The following is a 15,700-nucleotide window of genomic DNA, read 5'->3' on the forward strand; positions in this document are numbered from 1 at the left end:
AAAAAAAAAAAGCAAAAAAAAAAAAGCCAAAAGCCACGGTGACAGCAACCTTCCCTCTGTCTGAGCCCTTTGTCTCTGGCTTTTCATGGAAGCGCTGTCTGTCAAAACAGCTTTGGAGCTGCACAGCAGCATCACCGCCAGGGATGCACGGAGAGCGTGGTAGCTGGCGGGACCACAACAATCCGTGTGGGCTCGGCTGTCATGGCAGGCACAATAGAGAGAGAGCTGTGCGGAGGCACCGCCGGGCAAAGCACCGCTCGCCTCTGCACAGCCAGCCCCGGACACCACAAGGGCTATTTCACAGCCACAATGGACAAACACACATTCTGCGCAGCAGCCCCAGCCCCTCGCTCGCTCACATCCATGACAGCCAGCGCCGGCTCCACAGCAATGCAGCCTCTGAAGAGACAAAGCCATCCTAAAATCCTTAAGCTTCACTSGCTAGCTGGCATCCTCCACAAAAACAAAACCAGCCACCGTGCAGGGGAACGAGCGGCCTGAAAACCAACAGCACGACTGACACCCACCCGATAATTCTCCATCTCACCTTTCCACAGATCCTTCACTGCCCGTCTCCTGTCAGCGATCACACTCCGTTCCGGCACTCCTGAGCGCTCAGATTCCAGAAGGCTCYGTGCTGTCTCACCAGGATGCTGTGGGAAACACAGAGTCAATTTTTTTTTTTTCTGATTTTTTTTTATTTTTCCTTCACAGCTGCATCCCTGGCAATGCAGAGGGTCTGCGCAATCACATCTCCGATGCTCCTGCCTCTGCTGCTGCTGCTGTGACGTTGCTGCGTGTGAAGGAGCAAGCATGCCCACAGCACTGCCGCTCCAGCTCGCAATCAGTCCCTGTGGAACCTCAGACAGGCAGGATGGGAGGGAGCAGAAAAGGAGGGGATGATGGAGGATTGATTCTTACAGGAATTGGGAAATCAGGAAGGCGSCATGAGGAGAAACAAAAAGATCGAAGCCTGTGCCATAAAATAGAGCTGCAGCATCTCAGTGTGTGCTGAGCTTGGATTTCGGATGCTGTRTGCTTGCAGGCTGTCTGATCTCTTATCCTGTCTTTGCAAAGGAAAGCAAAAGGGACCGGAGTGTTATGTTCCTACTGTTGATAATGGCAGCTAGAACCCTTGGAGATAAAATGGCAGTCAGCAAAGCAATGCACAGGAGGAGGAGGAGGAGGAGGATGGGAAGACTGCAAGAAGCTTCCCGAAGCTTCTTTAAATTTCTGTAGTCCTTTGTCCTAAACAGCTTCATCAACAGTATCTACACAGCACCCCTGAAATGCAGCCACCTCCAGAGCAAGAGGCAGCCACCAGCACTTCCCACAGCACCGAACTCACCTGGCAGGGGCAGGATGTCTGCAATCCTGCTCTCASAGGGATCCTCAAACCAAGATCCCACTAGGTACTAGCTCCAGTCTGTGATTAAAGAGCTGCCCATGACTGAGCTAAATCCCAGCATCTTGGCAAAGCAACCCACAGCAGATCTTCCTACCTGAAACAGGGGGTCATCACCTGCAAAACTCAAGCTCTTTTGCTATTTGAAAGAATTTTTCCATATCCCYTTTCACCAGAGGCAGCTGGAGAAAAAGAGTGATGGAACTTGGTCCATAGGCCGAGCAGTGAAGTTCCTGACAGGGCACAAGTAGCTGTGCAAGAGACAAATGTGGCTACTTTTCCTTTTCTACCACCTGGGGCATAACCACACACCCAGAAATTCAGCTGTGCTCCGGGCTGTGCTGTGCCAGGGGAGGTGTTCCTCACCCCGGAGCAGCGTCCATCCTGGAGGGACCATGCACATTACTGTCCTTTCTCATCCATCCCTGTGCCTGGAGCCCTGAGCAGAGCCACGCACAGCTCAGAAATTGGAGAATCCACACTGGAAAAAGCAAAACCTGTGAGCCCAGACCAAACCCCATCTCTTAAACTCTACCAGACTCTCTCTGAGTCTCCGTGGGAAGTGAGCCGGTCAGAGCAAGCCAGAGAAAAGGAAAAACTGTCACACAGCCAGAAAATAGAAAGAAATTAAGAACTGCCACATGGCTGAGTACCTCTTACTTCATGCCAYGATGTACCCAAAGCAGCAAACAAGTAACACAAATACAATAACCCAGACAATACAACACATCACAGAAGCTTCTGCTGCTGGAGATGTCAGCACAAAAAAACCATGCAACAAAAGTGTTAAAACTTATTACTGCAAGTGGCTGCCAATTATCTCAGATCCAAGGAAACTACAAACTTTTAAAATATCGCTTCAAGTGACATTTACACAGGGGCTTTGTGCCCCAGCACAAAGAGATCATTCCACAGAGAAAAGAGAAARGGTCTTGGGCTGTGAGCTGTGCAGACTGTTCGCAATGCACTGGAGCCAGCATCACAGATGCAGCTCTGCTACTCACCTGCAAAACAGGGGGAACGATCCCTCAAGCAGTCCCAGAGGTCAGGCTTCACAGGTCCTTCCTTAGAAGYCGATGCATCTGTCATACCAGTGGCACTTAGTGTTCCCCAGCCCACTGCCCGCCTTTCCTGGGATGCTGGGGACCCTCACCACCAGCTCGTCCYGCTCAAGAGGCAGGGACAAGCCCCCAGGAGGATGCAGGAGTCAGAGACCAMGCTCCATGCCTGGCCATTCCAGCAAGCAGAAAGCCAGTGCTGGCAGGTTCTGCTCCAACCAAGCTGCAGTAAATGAGACTATTTACTGTGCTCCCATTAGCGTGCGTCCCCGGACCCCCGTATGGCYATGGCCATTGTACTGTCAGCGTTAATTAAGGCAGGCTCCAGCAGACATCTCCRGCCCCTTCAGCTGGGACAGTCAGGGAGCAACAGCGAGGAAAGGGACGGAGAGTTTCAGCTGTGGAGCTCTGTGCAGAACAAGGAGCATTTGTTACCCAGGAGACTCGTTCCCACAGCAGAGAGGAGAATGGAAACTATTTCGGTGCCCTCCCCAGCCCTCCACAAGCATTGCCAATGCTGACGCCAGGAGGTACAAATGCTGGCAGGCTGAGTGCTTGCCTTCATCCCTGTCCCTGCCACAGGACACTGGCATTAACCAATTCACGGACAGCAATGCCTGCCCTGTGCAGCAGACTCACACACCAGAGCAGACGGAGMCAGGGGATGTTTTATTAAAAATCAGAGAGAGCAATGCAGCAGGCATGGGGCTCCCTGACAAACACTCCTATTCACACGTCTGTTCCCATCATAAAAATCTGTATCCTCCTCCCCAAAATACATCCTGCAGGCGCCCCAGATCTCACATGGCCTCGACCCTCTGCAGCACACACCCATTTGTCACATCTCCCTCCCTGATCTGCCTCTCTCAGCAACATGCTAGGAACTGATGGCCTGTCCCAAAGCTTTGCAGGCAGCAGGAGATCTCAGGCGCTAATGAGGAAGAACAAAGCTCTTCCTTGCAGACTGTCTTCTAGGAGATGACTTCTCTTTGATCACAGAGATGAGTMAGTGCAAGAAGGAGAGTATGACTGACTCCTCAGTGTCATACAAGGAGGGAGCAGGGACACTGCAGGCTGGTGATGGCACTCCTTGGARAAGGAAGGGGAGGGAGATGGAACTATCAAGACATGCCTGCCCCTACAGTAACAGGGGTTCCCATCTCTCTTCACCTGGGCAGRTAGGGATAGGTGCTTCCCACAGACTGCAGCACTCAGTGGTGYCAGCAGCTTGGCAGGAGAAAATTCCCTATCAGGAATGCCAGTCTCACTGTSCACAAGCATTCCAGGCGTCAGGAAGGATTTGTGCCATCTCACCTCCTCACCCCCTGCTGCAGGGCTGTGAGAACTGAACGCACCCATGAATTCCAGTCAGAAGGCACATCCTGCTCCCAGCCCTGGCTGCAGCAAAGCTTTGGGGGAGCCACAGGTGCTGCTCTCACACTGGACATGAGCTCTACCTGTACCTGGAGCTCTTGCTCACAACAACTACATTTGCAGTAACAAATGGATTTACKGGGTGTTTAAAAGCCCAACACATTTCTGTCTTGGGCTTGGGCTTCTTTCTTCACACACCACGCAGGAATTGGCTGCTAAGGTCAGCACACGCCCACATACAAGAAGAAACCATTCCACTTTTGCCGCAGTTGTGCAGCCAAATCACCCACCAGCTGACCCAGCCTCCCACCTTTTTGCTGCAAAGCTGCTCCAGTGATGTGTGAACTGGAAACAGCTCAGCCCCAGATTCCAGTCAGCTTTCAGGGCTGTAACTCTGGCATCAAGTACTGTGCTAGAACAGATCTTTAATTATCCCTCACCATCAGGTGTGGGGCACAACCTGACCACCCCTGAAACTACCAGGCAGCACCGGGTGCTGCCTCCAGCGCACAGCTGTACCCCAGCAAAGGGACCTGTCTGCCACCTCCTGCTAAAAGCTGGGCATTCTGACCAAGCCCTCATTACCTTCAGCGTGTCCACGGCTCTCAAGCAAACAGAAAATGGTACAAGCAACAGCAAGCTCTCCATCACAGCAGAAAGCCTGTGAATTGCTACCTGCAGGTGCAACAGCAGCAGCATGCCTAGGATACAGATTCTGGTCCCACCCGTAGCATGGCCACAGGGACATCTTCAACATCTTCACTCCTTCCCATGTGCTGGACCACTCAGGAGCAAGGTGAAAKCAGCTCAGTGCCTTCCCACCTGCTTACCCATTGCTTGTGGCAGAAATCTAAATCCCATGGCAACCCCACCCAGCACCAACTCCATTCAGGCTGGTTGGGAAATGCCAGAGAGAGGAATTTTGGTCAGAGTTGAATTAAGAGCATGGATCTGTTCAACTGGAGCAAAGGAGAACCAGAACACAGAAATGAACAGGAAAGCAGATGATGAAACTCCACAAAAATTCTCATAAACAAAACCCAAATTAATTCCCCATTCCTTCAAGTCCTGTGCTTCAAGGTCAAACAACATCTCTCTGACACACAGAGATCAATACGGGCTGATCGTTACTGACATGCGCTCGACATCTTTTCTATTCGCTGGGAACAGATACAGCAGCTTCTGAACAAGGGGTCAAAAATCCCAGCAGACTGATAAAAACACATGTCAGCAGAGTGGAAATGCCTGCCCTCAGCCCCCACATTTCCCTGGGGGATCACAGCTGATCCCTACTGAGCCTGCTTTCCAAGGGGATCTRAGGACAGAGGCACAGCAGTCTGTGGGGTTTTGCCAGTCAAAGACACATTCTCAACATTAGGATTCACCAGCCCACCATGATGACCCTGTGTCCCCGTGAACCCTGCCCACAACAGCAGTACTGATTTCTTCAGGGCTAGCAACCCAAGGTTAAAAAACACTCCTCCAAACGAGAAAATAGCTTCAAAGGAGAAAGTTGTTGCTGTTTTTTAAAAAAATTGGACATTTCTTGTTGCTTGCTGTCTTCCAATAGAATTAATTCCCAAAGTTCCTTCCTCTGATGTTTAAGAACATTCTCTGAATTTCCAGCTTATCTTTATCCATGCACAGCTCACCCCTATTCACTCATGTTCCAAAAATGAGCTTTAACGTCAGCATTTATCCAGTCTGTGTTTAAAGTTATATCATCTGAATTCTCTAATCACTTCACATTAGGTAAGCTTTCCATTTCTTTGATCACACCCGTATTCCTTCCCTGCAAACTGGACCCGACCCAGTTTGCACACAGCTTTCAGAGAGTGACTAGAATTGTACACAGTCTTCCAAGAAAGGTCTCCCCATGCCTTTATATGCTAAAATTTCCCCATCTCTGCTAGAAATGCTTTGTCCAATGTGTCATATTGGATGGCATTTATCTTTTTCATGGTTACATCACATTAGACGCTCACTGTTACCCTGTGTACCAGTTTGAGACCCTGAGTTTTCTCCCCATCACTCTCACATTCCCCCTGTGATCTCCCAGATGGAGCTGAACCCTTTGCTCAAACACACGAGAATGCAATTTTGAATGTTCCTTAAGGAATAATCCCAGCTCTGCCTGCTGAATTACACTGAACAGCCTCTGATGATGCTTCCTTAGCTTTGTGTCTTCAGGAAATATCTTTAGTGAAGTTTTACTTTTCAGTGCACAGAGCATTATTTCATATATTGAATAGCTTCCATTTTGAGGCTGAGCTTCATTAACAACTTCCCTTTAGGGCAGCAGTTCCTCTTTCAACATTCCTGTTATCTTTCTCTASTCTGCTTACTGCCTCTTACTTCTCAAAGGGTACTACAGATGGAAGAAATACACAAGGATTCAAGGGCAGGCACTTGAGATTCATTTCAGTTTACTAAACAAATAAAACACTAGCAAATYGGCTCAGGAAAAAACCAGGACAGGATACCTGTGTGTCTTGTTTCCCCTCTTTGCTGRCCACCTGCAACTGCTGCTAGAAAAATCACACAGGACAAGGTGGTTCCTCCATCMCAATCACCATCCAAATTCCCAACCTCCAGTGTTGAGGTCAAATCCCTCCCAGTGCTGGCAACTGATGCCTCACTGCCCAGGAACAGAGGCCCTCACAAGCTCCATAAAAAGTCACAACTACCAGATAGGGTTGGTGCTGGCACAGCTCCCCACGGGGCTGGGCTCAGTTCCACATACCTCCACACTACTGAGGCATTTATGGGAAAACCAAACCCTGCCCACAACCAGCTGTCTGTCTCCAGTCCCTTCCAGCCCAGGATTCCAGTTTGTTTGTACCCCAAAGGAGACTGGGGTAACAGGGAGATGTGAATCACTCAAGATTCTGTGGAAAAGGGAGAAAGTGTCCTACAACCCAACTCTTACTGCCTGTCTTCTACTCCTAATACTTAGTACTGCCCAAGCAAGAGCACCAAGAAATAACTGAACATTTGTAGGCAGAGGGAAATTAGAAYATAAACAGCAGAGCAGCTCATGAATCACATCTGAAGGCTCAGCTTCAGTCTGATAAACCAGGCTCATACAGCTGCACAGAAAATCTTGAATTAAAGCAAAGCCTGAACATAACTGACCCAGCCTGAGATTTTARGGTGTTTTAAAATAGGAGCTCAGCTCTAAGAGCAAAGCTGTTTCCTCAAGCACACCCTCAGATATTGATGCTACAATGACTGGGAATAGAAACTCTAGTCAAAAACTCTAGTCAAAACTTGGCAAAAAAAAGCAGAAAGGGTATTGTTAAAAAAAAAAAAAAAAAAGAAAGAGCCTTTTAATCTGGCAAACAATCACCCCAAGCAGCCATGGTAGCAGTGGATATTACTGGTTTCACTCCTATTAAAATTAGTTTTCAAAACAGGATCAATGCTGCCCCTAAAGCACCATTTACTTAAATAAGTAGTTTCACAATAACATAATAGTTCCCCACTGCCATGAGGAAAGCCTTAAGTTGCCACATACCATAATACACTGGAGCTGGTGAACTTGGCAGCCACAGCACTGCTCCATTCTGACCTCAAATAAAAATTATGTACTTCCAACTAGGCAGCTGAAAAGCTGCAGGGCTGAGCTGAATYTGCAGCCCTGAGACGGTTCACTGTGTACACAGCACGCACTGCTCGAGGACAGTGCCTGCTCCTGGCTCCCATGATGTGCACCGAAGTGACATTCCCTTCCCACTCCAGGGGCACAGCCAGGCTGACTCAAAGTGAGGGTGACTGCACTGCACACAAGGCTCAGCTCACAGGGACTGCAAAGGAAGGGATGAAGCAGGGAAAGGGCAAGCAGAGGAGAAGAAAAACATCACTGTTGGATGCACAAGGGGCCACATCCAAGAATGGAAAAAAACCTCCCGCCTTCTTGCTCAAGGACTGAGTCATAAACATTTCAGTTTTCCAAGGCAACAGTTAAGTATGAAAACTGTTCTGGATTTCCCTGCCCAGGGCAGGGAGGTTGGAACTAAATGATCTTTATAAGGCCCCTTCTAACCTAAACCATTCTGTGATCCCATGATTCACATAGAAAACCCGCATTAACATCACTCTGCACATGCCAAAGCCCTTCCCTACCATCTCTGTTCCAAGCAACAGCAAAAGTCAGAGAGTCTGTGAACTGGCCACAAAGAACAGCGAGTTCCCAGCAGACCTCCCTGCTCTCAAACATTCCCACTCTGCTTTGCAATGAGGCCCAGGAGTACATAACCACTGTTGGATTTATGAGAGACACATGRTAACAGTTATGGTTGTTTACACTGATTTTCCCTCTAGGTTTCTCCATGTACCCCCCAAACTGGACAGGCAGTGCTGCTCAGCAGTGTTACCTGCCCCAGCTGGCTGTGTTTAAGTGGCAAATAGAGCAATATCTTGGCAGCTGCAAAGCACTCTGTGATTAAAAGAGACTTGAAGATTCACTCAATCCCCACCCACCAACAACAATGCAACAGCACAGCTTTGGCAGCCTTAGGGCTMCAGCTACACAAGACACTGCCACATCCCAGCAGGCACCTGAAAAACTGCAAAGGGCAGAGGGAACAGGACCACTGAACACTTCTCAAGACCCTCTACATTATCCTGCTGGCTCTCAGGTGCAGCAGCTGTCTTTTACTCCTCCCCTGTGCTCTCTACAGTACTGTTAGCTGAAGGGATAAGGTCTGCACACAAACAGCAAAYTGACATTAATTATAGTCATTACTGTAACACCTCACACAGCAYGGACTGTACATCCCCACCCTTAATCACCATGCATGACCTGCTCATTCAGAAGGGATCTGTGCTTACTGCAGATCATAGGCTGAGCTTGAGCAATGGTGGCATTCTGCCTTGAAGGAGGCAAACAGTAGGTAGGGCTGTAGGAATAGGCATGTCATATTTAAGATTTGGAATCATCCTTCCTCTCCGCCCACTCTGGCACACGGCTCATGGCCACATCCTAAATGAACAAACTGCTGAGAGCTCAAAGAAAACAAGGAAAAAAGAACAGAAAGGAGTAAACTGCAAAGCAAGTGGGTTAGTTCTCTGGGGGAAACCAGGGGGTACATTAAAGCAGCTCCGAAATGTATAAAAGGCTGCTGCCAAGAGCAAGTGGACAAGCTGTTCTTCACATCCTCAACAACAAGAAGAGGATCCCCGAGGAGCAGAYAGGGAAGCTGAGGTTAGACATCAGGTACAACAGACAAAACTAGCCACTCACTATTACACAAAAAAAAGTGTAACGGTCAGGAGGTAAGACTGGTTTTCTCAAAATTTGCCATGGTCTTGTATATCTCAGAAGCTCTTTGCTTTATTTATTTAGAAGCATGGACTCCTGTTAATCTTCACAGGCCTTTGCTGTTAAAAATTGGAAAGAATGCATTTTTCCAGCTTTGCTGCCAAACAAATGCCYACCTCACAGTCTTGGTCAACCCACGGCATCAGGAGATATGCATAGAAGGAACTGTCTGGATTGCTAAAATGAAGGATGCAGCTTCCAGAGATTAGATGAAGAAACCCAAGGAATGGCACAGCCCAGCTGCAGTGGGCCTGGTCAGGGAGACGTGACTGTTACATGGCTTTTGGAGGCTTTTTTGTCGTGTGACTTCTCTTTGACTCAGAGAAGCAGAAAGCCTCTAATGCRGGATTAAAAGCTGAGAGCAATTTATTCTGTGAGGCAGAATACCTGGAGAAACACAAACACACTCCTGGAAACACACAGCAAATGCACAGGTGCAGCTGAGAGTGGAAAAGCATCCTGTGCCAGCTGATCTGGCTGCTAATCCACCTGGCTGTTAAAAACATACTCCAGATGCRTTTTTTCCCTAAGCAGAATGTGCTTCATGCGAGCTTTCCACAAGTGGACCCATCCTCCTTTCATCCACCACAGTGAAGAGACCTTTTCCTCAACAATTCAATGTTGTTGAGATGATCCTTGAGATGATCCTTGGTCACAGCTGAGAACCCTCCTAAATTTCTCTCTGGTTATTAYGAATGTCTTCCCACCTAACAGAGCGAGCTGTCATGGATTATCAGTCAGCTGTATTCAAGGTCTCCATGTCAGGTCAGCCCATGATTAAGCACCCTTGTGGCTGTAGGTGCTTATCGGTGTACAATTAATTAACACAAAGAGTCTTAACTCGCAGCTCCCAGCTGCTGCGCAAGTTGTGCAAGCTCTACCCCCTCCAAAAGTCACGTTCAACCAACAGGCAGCCGTCCCATATGCACTTGGGCACACAGAACCAGAAATAGGAAATTTTTGGCTGTCAGCAACAGTTTTGCTCAGGTTGGAGACAAATCCCCAGTGAAGGAAACGCTATAGGGATAAAGGGGATCTGTGTGCGGGAGGAAATCCTGCCCTGGTCTTTAAAATAGAAAATAAAAGCTGGCAGAAGCAAAGCCCAGGCAGCAGTGGTGAAGCAGGCCATGGAGGCAAAGCAGGTCACAGGAGCTGGCTGAAAAACGTGCCAAGCTCGGATTGTGTTGGGCAGACTGAAACACAGCTCAGCCTCCTGTGAGGCAGATGACAGGGCTGGGGCAGACTGCTCTACAAGTTCCCCATGGAGACATCTMGGCACTTCAGGAACTCCTGGAATCCCTGGTGTGTGCCTCTGGCACCGCACAGACTATCAGAGAACACTCTAGAAGGCTGTTCTAGATAGCAGAACCATTAGAAAACTATTGAGAAACATCCAGCACAGAGCTGCCTGAGGACAGCAAACAAGACGTGTCTCACACACTCCAGAAACATTCCAGCCAGAGGAATAAGAGCATGCCAGGGTGCAAAGGGCCCTGAAAGAGYCCTCAGGAGCTCTGGAATATATGATGATACACAGAGCCTTGGCTGAGGCCTCATAATAAGCAGCCACCATGGTGACTCAGAGAGCTCTTTGTTGGCTGGACATGGGAGACGTGCAGGAAGGAACACAATAACTGAGGAGCAGGAAGCCCCTGATGAAGGACTGATTGCCCAGAGCATGTTCCTGGAGAAACAGAAACACGCATTTCATCTCCATGACGTACTTCCATCTCTAGACAATTCTGAAGCCTGTCCCTTCAACAGAYGCTTAAGAAAGCGTTCCATCCTGTGCACACACCCAGCCTGTGCCTCCGCACACACAGCGTGGAAAAGACCAGCTAAAAGGTGAGAGGGGGAGAAGGATGGAGCACTGGAAAACAATCCAAGCCAGAAGCCAAGCATCTGCTCTGCCCTCACTCAGTGCAACAGCCAGAGAAAATGCTTGGTCATGATGTTCCAACAGGACCTGCTCTCCATCCCTGGCAACATCTGCCAGAAGCAGTAATCCCATATCAGAGGAGGTGAAGCATAGAGTGTCCAACAGCACTTATGACCCTTTTAGCAATTTTTGCATGCCTGCTGCTCTCACAGCAACCTTCTCTTTCAGCTTAAAATAAACGCAGCCCTTCTGAAAGTCTCAAAGACTACAGAATCACAGAATCACTTGGATTAGAAAATAACTCTAAGATCGAGTCCAGCCATAAGCATCTACCCCCTCCTCTACAAAGCCAGAAACTGGAACTGATGTATCTGGGGATGCAAACATGGGGGCCACAGAGCTGTAAAGAGGGATTAATGCTGTCATCCTGAATTCCAGCATCGGAAAGAGACATGTCCATGTCCATGATGCCGCTGCTGTCAGCTCAGAGCAGACAGGTGAGCCCCAGCTTTGCCCCTGTGTTTATACCCAGAGGGCATCTCATCTCCTTCCCTCCTCTTGTGGATGAGGCTTCATTTATTAAGCTGTGTAATTAAGCAATGGGTGCTCTACTCCCACAGGGACTTCTACATCCCAYATGAAGCCAGGCCAGAGCAGAGCCAAACCCTCACTCTGCAAGAGGGATTAGCTTTCGCCTGACTGGGTTTCTTTGACCATTTTTGTGAGCTCTGGGCTTCACACACTGAGCACAGGGACTCAGAAAGGTCTGCTGCCTCCCAGGGAGGTCTCCTGCTTTCCAGCAGCATGGGGGCAGCTGAATTGCAGAACCAGCACAGAACCTGACCAATAACAAGWAAAACCCRGCCTGAGGAAAACAAACCAAGCTCYAGCTTCACAGTGGGATGGTCATCCTGCACTCACTGCACAGCTCAAGGAGYGTGGCTCCCCACAGATCTCTGCTGTGTGGTCCARCTCYYGGTYATAGGCATCAACTACACCATAAAAAAGGGCAGAATTTGGGATAATGTTTGTGTTTATATGGCATGTAAGAATGTCCAGAGCCATGGCCATAATGCATCACACAGATTTAGTATCCTTTCCACTGTTAAACTAACCACCAGCTACCAGTCCTCAGCATAAACCTAACCCAGAAGCAGAATATCTCCACATGCCATTTTACAGGCCAAGACTGTCTAACGAGGCAGTGAGCTCTGGCCACCAGCAGGAACCTGGCAGCAGGCTAGATTAAAGCTAGATTAAATTTCCTGTACCTCTCATTAGACCCAGCGATAATACTCAGAACACACAGGGAAAGCCCAGTGGYAAATAACCTAATTAGAAGTGCAAGTCTCACATCTTCCTGGTGACCAGCACATCTACTGAAGCTGAGGGTCCTCTGTGGCCAGCAGGACAGCAGGAGGAGGAAAACAGGGGAAGCTGTGCTGGGCCCCCTCCTGCTGCCCCCCAGCACGGGTCCAAGGCTGCTCTCTATGGAAGATTCCCAACACTTTGGCTGAAATGACGCCAGCACTTGGGCAGGGCTCGGTGTTATTTTTAACACTTGCTCACATAACTCTTTGGATGAATCCTGGGAAGAGCTTGTCACCAAAATAGTACGCTGTGGGCACTATTTATACACCCACTGGCAGCACCGCAGGATATGCTGGGGAAAGCTCGAGCACCCCTTTATCTTCTTCACTGGGTACAGGGGGGYCCTAAAACATGGTTTGGTGTTTGGGCTAACCCTCAGAAGCGACCCATCACCTGCAGAAGCCTCGGTATCCCTGTCTGTCCTGCTGAGGAGACAGACTCTCATCCATATGGGAGGGAAGCCCAGGTACATTAGGCTCAGAAAAGATGGATAGCTGAGCACACATCCCAGCTGCTGTGGACTAAAAAGGGAACAGTTGTGGCTAAACACAGAAAATGCTGATGCCTTCCTATTTTATCTCTCCTTGGCTGCTGCAGGGAAATCCAGCAGGGGTCGGGTTTGCTGGCTATCACCTCTTTTCCCAATGTGGCAGCAGCAAAGGTGGGGGCAGGTGAAGCACAGACCGACAAGACTGATTTGTCCCTTCAMGTCCTGAGGCTGCCACTGTCCCTTCATCCCTAGGGACAGCAGCAGCCTCAGGCCTTTCCATAYCAAAACAGTGTGCCCTAAAGGACTAAAGAGGGAACAAAAAAAAATCAAAACCAAACCACGCTTTTGAGATTATCCAGGGAAAGGAGGCTCTTCTCCTGTCTGATTTTCTGGGTTAAAAATAACTTCTCTAAAGCCATTTCCGAGCCCATTGAACTTCCCTGGTATTTTTCTTCAGTGAGTTTCTCCTCCCTCCCCCTTTCTCCCGAGACACATCAGACTGCTCTCCACTCTCTCATCTCCTGAAGAAGCAGGTGACAGGACCTGGAGAAAATACACAGGATGCTGCATGAGAACAGGCAAGACAGAGAAGACTCCATCTTGAAGCTGGAAAGGACACGAAGTTTGATTTTTCCAGTGCGCAGGTAAAAATAAAATGTACATAACACATTTTCTTTCCCTGCAAGAGAGGCTACAGCCTGAGCAGCGCACTGACTGTTGATCAGAGCCACAGAACAATGCACAATAAACCACTGACACATGCTGTAAAGGCAGGGGCAGGACCGGTGACATTACTTTTAGCAGAACAAACGGAAGGGATCATCTCCTACCTTTCCCGATACAATCTSCCCCGGACGCGGGCTCAGCTCACCGCAGCTGGAAGCCGAGCGCAGCAGCAATGGCATGAGAGCCGCAGGACGAGCGCAACATGCAGAGCCAGCGATAATCCACAGCAAAACCAGCTCGCCGCCGTGCCGGGATCAGCGATCCGGGATCAGCGAGCCGTGCCCGGGGAGGCTCCTCCGGCTGCTCCCGTGTCGGTGCGGGATGGCGGGCGACAGGCGAGATGACAAGGCACTTTGCAGAGGGAGCTGGCTGAGGAATCTCTCCTGCTGCCAGCCACCTGCCCCCAGCCAGGCACAGCGGTGCCAGGGTCTCGCTCAGGGAGCGTGTGGGCAGCGGGGAGCAGCGAGGGCCGGATCGCTAATGAATGCCCCAGTGTAAATACAGATGCGCGCAGGACAGGGCTATGGCAGAAATGCAGCTCGTGTTACACAGAGCCATTTACAGSAGCGCAGGACAGCGTGGCAGGGCTGTGCGGGATGGCTCCGCTGCCTGCCTGCTCCGACAGCGGGGTGGGAGGGCAGCTGCCTGCCCGGGGAAGCCAGGGGGTGAAGTGACCACCAGCGAGGAGTGACCCCCCCCCAGTTCCACACTGTCCATCAACTCCTAAGCTCCATATGCGGTACCTGCKGGTGGTAATGCAAACCCATCCAACTTCCCATCCTGCACCCACCGGGGGCAGCCCCAGCCCCACACCTTCCCTGGTGCAGAGTGCCACAGCAGCCCACCACAGCGGGGAGAAAGGCTGATTGCAGCATTGCTCCATTCACCTGTCAGACCAGCTCAYGGTGCAGCAGCCCGTTCCTGTTGTCCAGGCCTTCTCCCCAGGGGCTTCAGGTGTCCACATCTTTGAGGCTGACTCTCTCACCCCAGTTCACTGTCTTTGGTACCTCCTGCCAGTATTCTTCTTTCCCTGCCATCTCAGGCTAATTTATAAGACGTACTGCAGCTGGATTTTCACCAAATAGGGAACATGAGGGATAGGGACTAGCTTGGCACAGAATCACAGAATATTCTGAGTTGGAAGGGACCCGCAAGGACCACTGAGTGTAGCCCTTAAGTGCATGGCCCATACACGGATCAAACCCACAACCTTGGCATTGCTAGCAGCATGCCTGAACCAGCAGAGCTCATGGTAAATAAGCAAGATGTCAAAGTGTTTGGGGGCTTTGTCTCCACTGTGCCTTCGACTAGAACCAGCAGCAGAGGASAGGTTTTCAGGTTTCAACCACCACCCGTTAAACAAGCCTTGGAAGACTTTAGGGAGAGGCTGGGAAGGAGCTGYTTCAGGATGCTTCACACCACAGCAGGCACTGCCTGTAAGCTCCGTGCCAGGCAAGCATGTAGCTCACACCAGTGACCTCTAGGAGAAACCAGCAACGACGAATAGAGAGTTCATGTAGTTCTCAAGCAGCTGTGATCTGTTAGGAGATGGGCAACCTCCAGCTCAGCTCTGTGAAACCTCAAGCAGGCCACATCCCTGCCTGGTATCTCGGTTCCCCCCCAAAAAACAAGGACCGTAACACTTACCAAGCTGCAGTGGATATTGCAAAGTTAATTTCATCACGGGATGCTGGCAGCCTGTAAACAGGAATGAACATTCTGTGGGACACTCTTCTCACCCATAAAGCAGAGATTCCTCATGGCTTCCCTTGATATASAAATTACTGCTCACAGCTCCCTTCACCCTCACCACAGCAGACACCCTGCAAAGACGGGGATCCCTGTTACCCCCAAAAGCAGGAGCATCAGTCCCTCTACCAGCTGTGCCCAGGCCATCTGCCAGGCAGGAATGCTGTGCACCAGCCCAGCCTCAGCCGAGCTGTCAAAGCAGCGGAAGGGCTGAGGCTGCACTGCTCTGGAATTCCAGAAACGCACAAACACCCTGTCAGCCTGCACCAGGAATGACTCCTCCCTGCCCCGGACCAGGCTGAATCACTGGAAATACCAAAACAAC

The 15,700-nt window shown here is 50.0% G+C and overlaps 1 protein-coding gene across 8 annotated transcripts in view; it reads right to left on the minus strand.

The window, feature by feature from the left end:
• RUSC2 (RUN and SH3 domain containing 2) overlaps window positions 1–15,700 on the minus strand; it is a 57,475-nt gene that overhangs the window by 35,199 nt on the left and 6,576 nt on the right. For 3 of the 8 annotated variants that reach the window (XM_057369593.1, XM_057369594.1, XM_057369586.1), the window contains exons 1-2: window positions 15,274–15,610; window positions 548–653 (exon numbers count right to left, since the gene is read on the minus strand). The gene's annotated coding sequence lies outside the window, so the exon portion shown is untranslated. Of the gene's footprint in view, window positions 1–547; window positions 654–2,409; window positions 2,959–13,730; window positions 14,331–15,273; window positions 15,611–15,700 lie in introns of those variants that run through there. The other 5 variants (XM_057369587.1, XM_057369590.1, XM_057369589.1 and 2 more) reach the window with 5 other exon arrangements.

The sequence above is a fragment of the Malurus melanocephalus genome, unplaced genomic scaffold (assembly GCF_030028575.1).
Source record: "Malurus melanocephalus ecotype Western Australia unplaced genomic scaffold, MMel_1.1 scaffold_113, whole genome shotgun sequence".
Taxonomy (NCBI): domain Eukaryota; kingdom Metazoa; phylum Chordata; class Aves; order Passeriformes; family Maluridae; genus Malurus; species Malurus melanocephalus.